This window comes from Chlorocebus sabaeus, chromosome 17, assembly GCF_047675955.1.
Source record: "Chlorocebus sabaeus isolate Y175 chromosome 17, mChlSab1.0.hap1, whole genome shotgun sequence".
NCBI lineage: Eukaryota > Metazoa > Chordata > Mammalia > Primates > Cercopithecidae > Chlorocebus > Chlorocebus sabaeus.
The window spans coordinates 73,193,068-73,202,933 of NC_132920.1; the positions used below are offsets into that span (position 1 = coordinate 73,193,068).

Below are 9,866 nucleotides of genomic sequence, written 5' to 3' on the forward strand. Positions count from 1 at the left end.
ATCTACCATATGACCATCCATTCCACTTTCAAGTGTTTACCCAAGAGAAATGAAAGCATATATCCAAACAAAGAATTGGGCCAAAATGTTCATAGCAGCTTCATTTGTAATCACAAACATGAAAACGACCCAAATGTCCATCAACAGGTGAATGGAAAACAAACGGTGGTATATCCATATACTAGAAAACTACTTAGCAATAAAGACGAATGAACTATTGATACATCCAAAAACATGAATGACTTTCAAAATAATTGTGCTGGGCAGGACGTGGTGACTCCTGCCTGTAAATTCCAGCACTTCAGAAGCCCAAGGTGGGAGAATTGCTTGAGGCCAGGCATTTGAGACCAGCCTGGACAATGTAGCAAGACCCCCATCTCTATTTAAAAATTTTTAAAAAATAATTGGGCATGGCGACTCATGCCTGTAATCCCAGCGCTTTGGGAGGCTGAGGTGGGCAGATCACCTGAGGTCAGGAGTTCAAGACCAGCCTGGACAACATGGTGAAACCCTATCTCTACTAAAAATACAAAAATTAGCCAGGTGTGGTGGCTGGTGCCTGTAGTCCCAGCTACTTGGGAGGCTGAGGCAGGAGAATCTCTTGAACCTGGGAGACAGAGGTTGTAGTGAGCTGAGATCACACCATTGCACTCCAGCCTAGCAACAGAGCAAGACTCCGTTTCAAAAAAAAAAAAAAAAAGAAGGTCCCCTGTTATTTTCCATTATAGCATCTTCTTTGTTTCCTTCTAAACACTTACCACAACATGTAATTATCTTATTCATTTGACTATTATTTCAGCTTTGTCTCCTCTACTAGAATTGAAATTCCAAAGCAAGGATCTTTCCTTACTTTTTGTTTAACCATGGTATTCAGTGCGTGGTGCATAGTAGATGTTCAGTAGACATCTGTTGAATGAATGAATAGAGAGGGAATCTGGGAGTGCAGTCTGCTTCTCCTCAGATATATTTATTTCACTGATATTGCCTTCAGTTTTAACTATGAAAACCTGCCCTTGGGTATTAAAAATCATTCTATAGTTCATATGTTTTCCAGCCGTCTTCCTAATGTGCCTTGGTCTTTTTCTAGTGTGGACTTGCACTACGTTTTCTTGCTTGTTTTTTTTTTGTAGCCCAGGCTGGAGTGCAGTGGTGCAATCTCGGCTCACTGCAACCTCCGCCTCCCGGGTTCAAGCAATTCTCCTGCGTCAACCTCCTAAGTAGCTGGGATTACAGGCGTGCACCACTACGCCTGGCTAAATTTTGTATTTTTGGTAGAGATGGGGTTTCATCATGTTAGTCAGGCTGGTCTCGAACTCCTGACCTCAAATGATCTACCCGCCTAGGCCTCCCAAAGTGCTGGGATTACAGGTGTGAGCCACCCCCCCCCCCCCCCCCCCCGGCTGATTTGCTTGCCCTCTCTCTCTCTCTTTCTTTTATTTTCTTTTCTTTCTTTCAAAGAAACGGTCTTTTTCTGTTGCTTAGGCTACAGTGTAGTAGCGTGATCATAGCTCACTATAACCTCTGACTCCTGGGCTTGAGGGATTCACCTGCCTTAGCCTCCTAAGTAGCTGGGATTACAGGCCCACACCACTACACATAGCTACCTGCTTAATTTTTTTTTTATTTTTTAATTTTTTTTGCTTTCTAACATCTTTTACTTCTTGACCTTTCGAAACATCCAAAAATTAGTAATGTTATAATCTGTGTCACAATCTTAACAGTTAAGAAAAAACATAAAATGAAGGCCTAGAAAAATCTCTGTTACTCATCTAGAATTATTTGGTATAACAGTATTTTCCAATGTAGGAAGACTATTGGATTTCAGGCATAAAACAATGCAGAAAAACGTCTCAAGGCATCACAGGGAGAGGGAGATAACTTCCGACTCTGGTTTCCCATGTTTCAGGCCAGAAAGACCAAGGGGAGAAAAATATCTGTCCATGGGAACAAGTAATCATGCTTTAAAGGACAATTTTATTCAAACCCATTCATTTCCTTTTCATGCAAAATTTCAAAGATAAAGCAACATAAAATATGGGGCCAAAGAAAAGGGAGAAGGTCTTCAAGGACAATTTGTGCCTTTAAGATTTTACTGGTACAACAGTCCTTCAGCCTGGAGGTACTCAAAGACGAATCATGAAAAAGAGAAAAAACTTGATTTCAAGCAGGTTCAGTGATATATGTGTGTGCTACCGCAAAGGCTGGTTGTGGCAAAGTTTCATTTCAAACTGTATGATGTGGGCTGGGCAAGGTGGCTCACGCCTGTAATCCCAGCACTTTGTGAGGCCAAGGTGGGCTGATTACCCTGAGGTCAGGAGAGACTGGCCTGGCCAACATGCCAAAACCCCGTCTCTACTAACAATACAAAAATTAGCTAGGTGTGGTGGCGCGCACCTGTAATCTCAGCTACTAGGGAGGCTGAGGCAGGAGAATCGCTTGAACCCGGGAGGTGGAGGTTGCGGATCACGCCACTGCACTCCAGCCTGGGTGACAGAGCCAGACTCAAAAACAAAAGAAAATAAAACAAACCAGAAAACCAAAACTGCCTGATGCATAATTTTGACATTATGTGGGAACACTTCTGCCAAAATGTAGATTCAATCCAACATTATTAATTGTAGTCCCTAAGTTTTCATAACCAAAAAAAAGAGAATAACCTTACAGTTACCTACTAAGGTAACGAACTGTGAAATCAATCCCCCAATATTGCTTTGAAAATAAACCCCTTGGTTGTTAAGAGAAACTCCAACTTCCAACTCCATCTGAATGTATTATTTAACCGGTATTCTTCAATCATCATCTACTGTTGGCTTGATTGTCACTCCTCTTATCTGACCCCAACCAATTAAATGCCAGTGTTTTTCAACTCTTCTGCTAAGGGCAATTTTTTCTCCTACCTCTGTGCACACTGGATTGGTCAAAACAATTTTACACAAATCGGCCTTGACAAGTCTAACTCTCCCTCCTGTCGACAGGGATCCTATGTTCACCATGAACACTTCATTCTTAGACAGCTTTTGAACCTTTGCTGCTTTCTTGTCTCCTTCAGTGCGTACACGTAGAAGCCGTCTAAGCAGGAAATAGGAAATTTCCAATTCTGTGAATATCTCAGGTAAAGCTCTGGCTGCACCAAGTACTTGCCCCACCATTCTGTCAGCCCGGCACAAAGTGGGGTCAATTTTTGTTCCAACTCCAATAAGACTGCCTGGAGCAGCATATTGCAGATCATTATGCTCTGCAAAAAGTGATACAATTTTGGAAAAGATTGGTTTACACATGAGTTTTCCTTCACTATCTTTGGAAACAATACCAGGTCTTACTTCTATCTCCTGGCCCACCTTTAATACTCCTTTTAGGATACTACCACCAGCTACACCTCCCTTAAGGTCATCAACTTCACAGCCAGGTTTGTTGATATCAAAAGATCTAATAACAATAAGCCGGGGCTCTGAAGTAAAGTCTCTTGGGGATACTGGAATTTTCTTTACTATGTACTCACAAACAACTTCAATATTGTATTTCAACTGAGCCGAAATTGGAATAATGGGAGCTCCCTCTGCTACTGTACCTTGGACAAATTCAAGGATCTGTTTGTATTGTTCTTTAGCCTGACTTTCTTTTACCAAATCAATTTTATTTTGTAGAATCAAAATATGCTTCAGTTTCATGATCTCTATAGCAGCCAGGTGTTCAGACGTCTGAGGCTGAGGACAAGATTCATTACTAGCTGTCAGCAGAAGAGCTGCATCCATCACTGCTGCACCATTCAGCATAGTAGCCATCAAAATACCGTGGCCAGGACAGTCAACAAAGGAAACACGTCTGACTGATTTGAAGTTCCATTTTGTCCCTGCAATGTCTGTAGGAAACTCATCAGGTATACTGCTCCCACAAGATCTATAACATTCTGGCTGAGGGCAACTTGGGTCATCAAGTTTATAAATCTTAGCATTAGCATATCCAAGCTTGATTGTAATATTTCTTTCTAGTTCATTTTTGAACCTGACGGTGTGAACTCCAGAAATAGCTTTGAAGACTGTGGATTTCCTATGAGCTACATGACCCATTGTACCCATATTAATTGTGGCTTGTCTGCTGATAACTTCGTGTGAAAGTAGCATCAACTTGGTAACATCCAACGTGGTGAGATCCTGATGCGAAAGACGTGGCTGCCCCAGAGTCACTCCAGCTTCTCCACCCGCCATGTTGCCGGAAGAGCTACTTGCTTAATTTTTTAAAGTTTGCCTAGGAGTGAGGGTTTCACCCAGGCCCTGGTAGAGGCAGGGAACATCCTTAAACATCGTTGCCTTGCTGTCTACTTAGCAAATAAAGAATGACATTTTCATGTGGCCTAATCAGAAGAGTTGGTCACACTTATAAGTAGGACTGGCTTAAAGACAAGTAGGGGATGGTAAGGGCTGAAGGAACTCATTGAGAACAGAGACATGCCTCTGTTTCTTTATCATCCAACCATCAATCCATCCCTTTTCAGTAATTATAGTGTACTGATCTCAGACCCAGACAAGAACCATTCTACATGTTTTATACATATTAACTAATTCAATTCTTACAGTTACTATAAGGGTAAATACTGTTAATATCCCCAGTTTATAAATGAGAAAACGTATGGCCGGGCATAGTGGCTGACACCTGTAATCCCAGCACTTTGGGAGGCCAAGGTGGGTGGATCACCTAAGGTCAGGAGTTGGAGACTAGCCTGGCCAACATAGTGAAAACCCATCTTTATTAAAAATACAAAAAAAAAAAAAAAAAAAAAAAAGGCCAGACGCGGTGGCTCACACCTGTAATCCCAGCACTTAGGGAGGCCGAGGCGGGTGGATCACGAGGTCAAGAAATCGAGACCATCCTGGCTAACATAGTGAAACCCCGTCTCTACTAAAAATACAAAAAAATTAGCTGGGCCTGGCGGCGGGCGCCTATAGTCCCAGCTACTTGGGAGGCTGAAGCAGGAGAATGGCATGAATCTGGGAGGTGGAGCTTGCAGTGAGCCGAGATCGTGCCATTGCACTCCAGCCTGTGCGACAGAGCGAGACTCCGCCTCAAAAAAACCCAAACAAACAAACAAACAAAAAATAGCTGGGCGTGGTGGCGGGTTCCTGTAATCCCAGTTACTCGAGAAGCTGAGCAGGAGAATTGCTTGAACCCAGAGGCAGAGGTTGCAGTGAGCTGAGATTGCGCCATTGCACTCCAGCCTGGGAGACAAGAGCGAGACTCCATTTAAAAAAAAAATAATAAAATAAAATAAATGAGAAACCTGATAAGCACCTATTAAGCATTATTGTTCAGTGGTCTTTGAGAATGATCAGATAATCGTTATTGAGTCAGATAATGCAGTTTACAAAAAAAGCTGTAATAGTGGTTCACGCCTGTAATCCCAGCACTTTGGGAGGCCAAGGCAGGCAGATCACAAGGTCAGGAGTTGGAGAACTACTTGGCCAATATGGTGAAACCCTGTCTCTACTGAAAATACAAAAATTAGCTGGGCATGGTGATGGGTGCCTGTAGTCCCAGCTACTCAGGAGGCTGAGGCAGGAGAATTGCTTTAACCTGGGAGGCGGAGTTGCAGTGAGCCGAGATCGTGCCACTGCACTCCAGCCGAGGTGACAGAGCAAAACTCCGCCTCACAAAAATAAAAATTAAAAAAAAAACTATGATAATTTTCCAAATCATTTTTGAAAGGTAATGATGATAGAACAGTATTTAAGCAAAATTACATATACTGTTTTAGGATTATGGAAAGTGTTGTTGCCATATAAATTATACATTTTAAGATGAAGTCAGTGCTAAACAGGAGAAATAAAGTGCTGTGGCTGCAGGAAGGACACTGGGGGAATGGAAAGAACACAGCATTGGGTTTGGAGAGACTTGGCACTGAATCAGGTCTCTGTTCCTCACGAGTTCTGTGATCTTGGGCAAAGTGCATTAGCTTAAGTTTCTACAATTCTGAGTAAGAGTAATGAAGCCTCTGGAGGTCTTGTGAATTCCCCACATTGAGCTGTGCCCTTATCTGTGCTTTCCCGTCACTGTCTGCAATGTCTTGCATATCATTTGCCACATGGAAAGTACCTTTATTTTTTATTCTATTTATTTATTTATTTTTGAGACAGTGTCTTACTCTGTCGCCCAGACTGGAGTGCAGTGGTGTGATCTTGGCTCACTGCAACCTCTGCCTCCCAGGTTCAAGTGATTCTCCTGTCTCAGCCTCCAGATTAGCTGGGACTACAGGTGCCTGCCACCACGCCCAGCTAATTGTTGTATTTTTTAGTAGAGGCGGGGTTTCACCATGTTGGCCAGGCTGGTCTTGAACTCCCGACCTTAAATGATCCAACCACCTTGACCTCTCACAGTCCTGAGATTACAAGCATGAGCCCCCGTGCCTGGCCAGAAAGTACCTTTTTAAAAAAATAACTTTATTTATTTATTTATTTGGGACAGGGTCTCCTCCTGTAGCCGAGTCTCGAGTGCGGTGACACTATCATGGCTCACTGCAGCCTGAAATTTTTGGGTTCAAGTGATACTCCTTCCTCAGCCTCCTGAGTAGCTGGGACCACAGGCACATACCACCATGCCTGGCTAATTTTTTATTTTTTTGTAGAGATGGGGGTCTCATTATGTTGCCCAGGCGAGCCTCGAATTCCTGGGTTCCAGCGATCTTCCCATCTCAGCCTCCCAAAGTGTTGGGATTACAGGTGTGGGCCACCATGCCCACTACAAGCATGAATAAGCCACAATGCCCACTTGTCTTAGTTTGTAAATATACATGAATTGTAGTGAATATTTGATAATTGTCTCCTTTGCCCCTTGGCCCATAGGCCTCAAGAAAGCAAAGACCAGGTAGATAATGGTTCACCACTAGATTACACCTGGGGAATCCTCACAGAGAATATGGGTCTTGAAAGATGTCAAGAGGCCGGACGTGGTGGCTCACACCTGTAATCCCAGCACTTTAGGAGGCTGAGGTGGGTGGATCACCTGAGCTCGGGAGCTCAAGACCAGCCTGACCAACATGGAGAAACCCTGTCTCTACTAAAAATACAAAATGCAAAATTAGCCGGGTGTGGTAGCGGGTACCTGTAATCCCAGTTACTCGGGAGGCTGAGGCAGGAGAATCACTTGAACCTGGGAGGCAGAGGTTGCAGTGAGCCCAGATCATACCTCTTCACTTCAGCCTGGGTGAAAGAGGCAGACCACCTCAGAAAAAAAACCAACCAAACAAAAAAACCCACAACAATATGAATTCATGTTTTGTTTAAGGAAAACTGAGTAGTCATGTGTGGTTCTAGAACAGTGATTCTCAAACCAAGAGTGATTTCATTCCCCCTGTCCCCACCCCTCCCCTGGGACAATTGACAATGTCTGGAAACATTTCTTTCTTCTTCTTTTTTTTTTTTTTTTGAGATGGAGTTTCATTCTTGTCATGCAATGGCAGGATCTCAGCTCCCTGCAACCTCTGCCTCCCGAGTTCAAGCGATTCTCCTGTCTCAGCCTCCCAAGTAGCTAGGATTACAGGTGTGCACCACCACACCCGGCTAAGTTTTGTATATTTATTTATTTATTTTTTTGAGATGAAGTCTCACTCTTGTCCTCCAGGCTGGAGTGTAGTGGCATGATCTCGACTCACTGCAACATCCGCCTCCCGGGTTCAAGCGATTCTCCTGCCTCAGCCTCCCGAGTAGCTGGGATTTCAGTGCGTACTACCAAGCCCAGCTAATTTTTTGTGTTTTAAGGAGAGAGAGGGTTTCACCATGTTGGCCAGGCTGGTCTCGAATTCCTGACCTCAGGTGATCTGCCCACCTCGGCCTCCCAAAGTGTTGGGATTACAGGTGTGAGCAACCATGCCCGGCCTGAACATTTCTTATTGTCATGACTTTGGGATCCTACTGGCATCTAATTAGTGGCAGCTAATGATGCTGCTAAACGTCTTACAGTGCGCACAACAGCCCCCTACAACAAGACACTATCCAGCCCCAAATGTCAACAGTGCCGAGGCTGAGAAACCCTGCTCTAGAAAAAATAAAGCTAGGTACACAGTTTGAGGCTTTATCATGGGACTCCAAGTCCAGGTTTACAATCTCCAACACTGATTAGGACTAATAAATACTTGGGAATAAATTTAAGCCTTGAAAAACCAGTTAAATGGTAAATTCAGGGCAAATGTTGAAGAAAAATTTACCAGATACAGAAAGGAAGAGGAAGTACTTTTCCTCTTCAGTCAGGCCATCTCTTCAGACATATGTCATCTTTTTTTTTTTTTTTTTTTTGAGATGGAATCTCACTCTGTCGCCCAGGCCAGAGTGCAATGGCATGATCTCAGCTCACTGCAAGCTCCGCCTCCCGGACGTGCCATTCTCCTGCCTCAGGCTTCCGAGTAGCTGGGACTATAGGCGCCCGCTGTCACGTCCGTTTAACTTTTCTTTTCTTTTTTTTTTGGTATTTTTAGTAGAGACGAACTTTCACCGTGTTAGCCAGGATAGTCTCAATCTCCTGACCTTGTGATCTGCCCACCTTGGCCTCCCAAAGTACTGGGATTACAGGAGTGAGCCACTGTGCCTGGCCATATGTCATCTTTAAAAGGATTTTCAGGCTGGGTGTGGTGGCTCACGCCTGTAATCCCAGCACTTTGGGATGCTGAGGCGGGTGGATCACCTGAGGTCAGGAGTTCGAGACCAGCCTGGCCAACACGGTGAAACCCCATTTCTACTAAAAATACAAAAATTAGCCAGATGTGGTGGTGCGCATCTGTAGTCCAAGCTACTTGGGAGGCTGAGACTGGAGAATCGCTTGAACCTGGGAGGTGGAGGTTGCAGTGAGCCGAGGTGGTGCCACTGCACTCTAACCTGGGCGACAAAGCGACACTGTCTCAAAAACAAATAAATAATTTTTTTTTTTAAAAAAAGAAAGGATTTTCAGGCCAGATGTGTTGGCTCACGCCTGTATCCCAGCACTTTGAGAGGCTGAGGCAGGTGGATCACCATGTCAGGAGTTCAAGATCAGCCTGGTCAAGATGGTAAAACCCCGTCTCTACTAAAAATACAAAAATTAGCCGGGCATGGTGGCAGGTGCTGTAATCCCAGCTACTTGGGAGGCGGAGGCAGAGAATCCCTTAAACCCAGGAGGCGGAGGTTGCAGTGAGCCAAGATGGCACCACTGCACTCCAGCCTGGTTGACAGAGTGAGGCTCCATCTCAAAATAAAATAAAATAAAGGATTTTGCTCAGCCAGGTGGGGTGGCTCACGCCTGTAATCCCAGCACTTTGGGAGGCGGAGGCAAGAGGACTGCTTGAGCCCAGGAGTTTGAGACCAGCCTGGGCAACATAGCAAGACCTTGTATCTATGGAGGAAAAAATGGATTTTCCTCTAATAAGGATCACTTTCTATTTCATGTAAAGGTGGATATGTTTGAAACTTAATCCACCAGTTTAAATAATATTTAATTCTTTGTTTAAATCTTGTTTTTCTTTTTTTGAGATGGAGTCTCACTCTGTTGCCCAGGCTAGAGTGCAGGGGCACGATCTCTGCTCACTGCAAGCTCCGCCTCCCAGGGTCACGGCATTCTCCTGCCTCAGCCTCCGAGTAGCTGGGACTACAGGCGCCGCCACCACACCCGGCTAATTTTTTTTGTATTTTTAGTAGAGACGGGGTTTCACCGTGTTAGCCAGGATGGTCTCAATCTCCTGTCCTCGTGATCCGCCCGCCTTGGCCTCTTAAAGTGCTGGAATTACAGGCGCAAGCCACCGCGCCTGGCTAAAATCTTTTCTATTTTAATTTAATTTAATTTTTTTGAGAAGGAGTGTCGCTCTGTCACCCAGGCTGGAGTGCAGTGATGAGATCTTGGCTCCCTGCAAC

The 9,866-nt window shown here is 44.4% G+C and overlaps 1 pseudogene; it reads right to left on the bottom strand.

Moving 5' to 3' along the window:
* Positions 1 to 2,710: 2,710 nt before the first annotated feature.
* On the bottom strand, positions 2,711 to 4,205 carry LOC103243895 (eukaryotic translation initiation factor 2 subunit 3 pseudogene; annotated as a pseudogene).
* Positions 4,206 to 9,866: the final 5,661 nt, after the last annotated feature.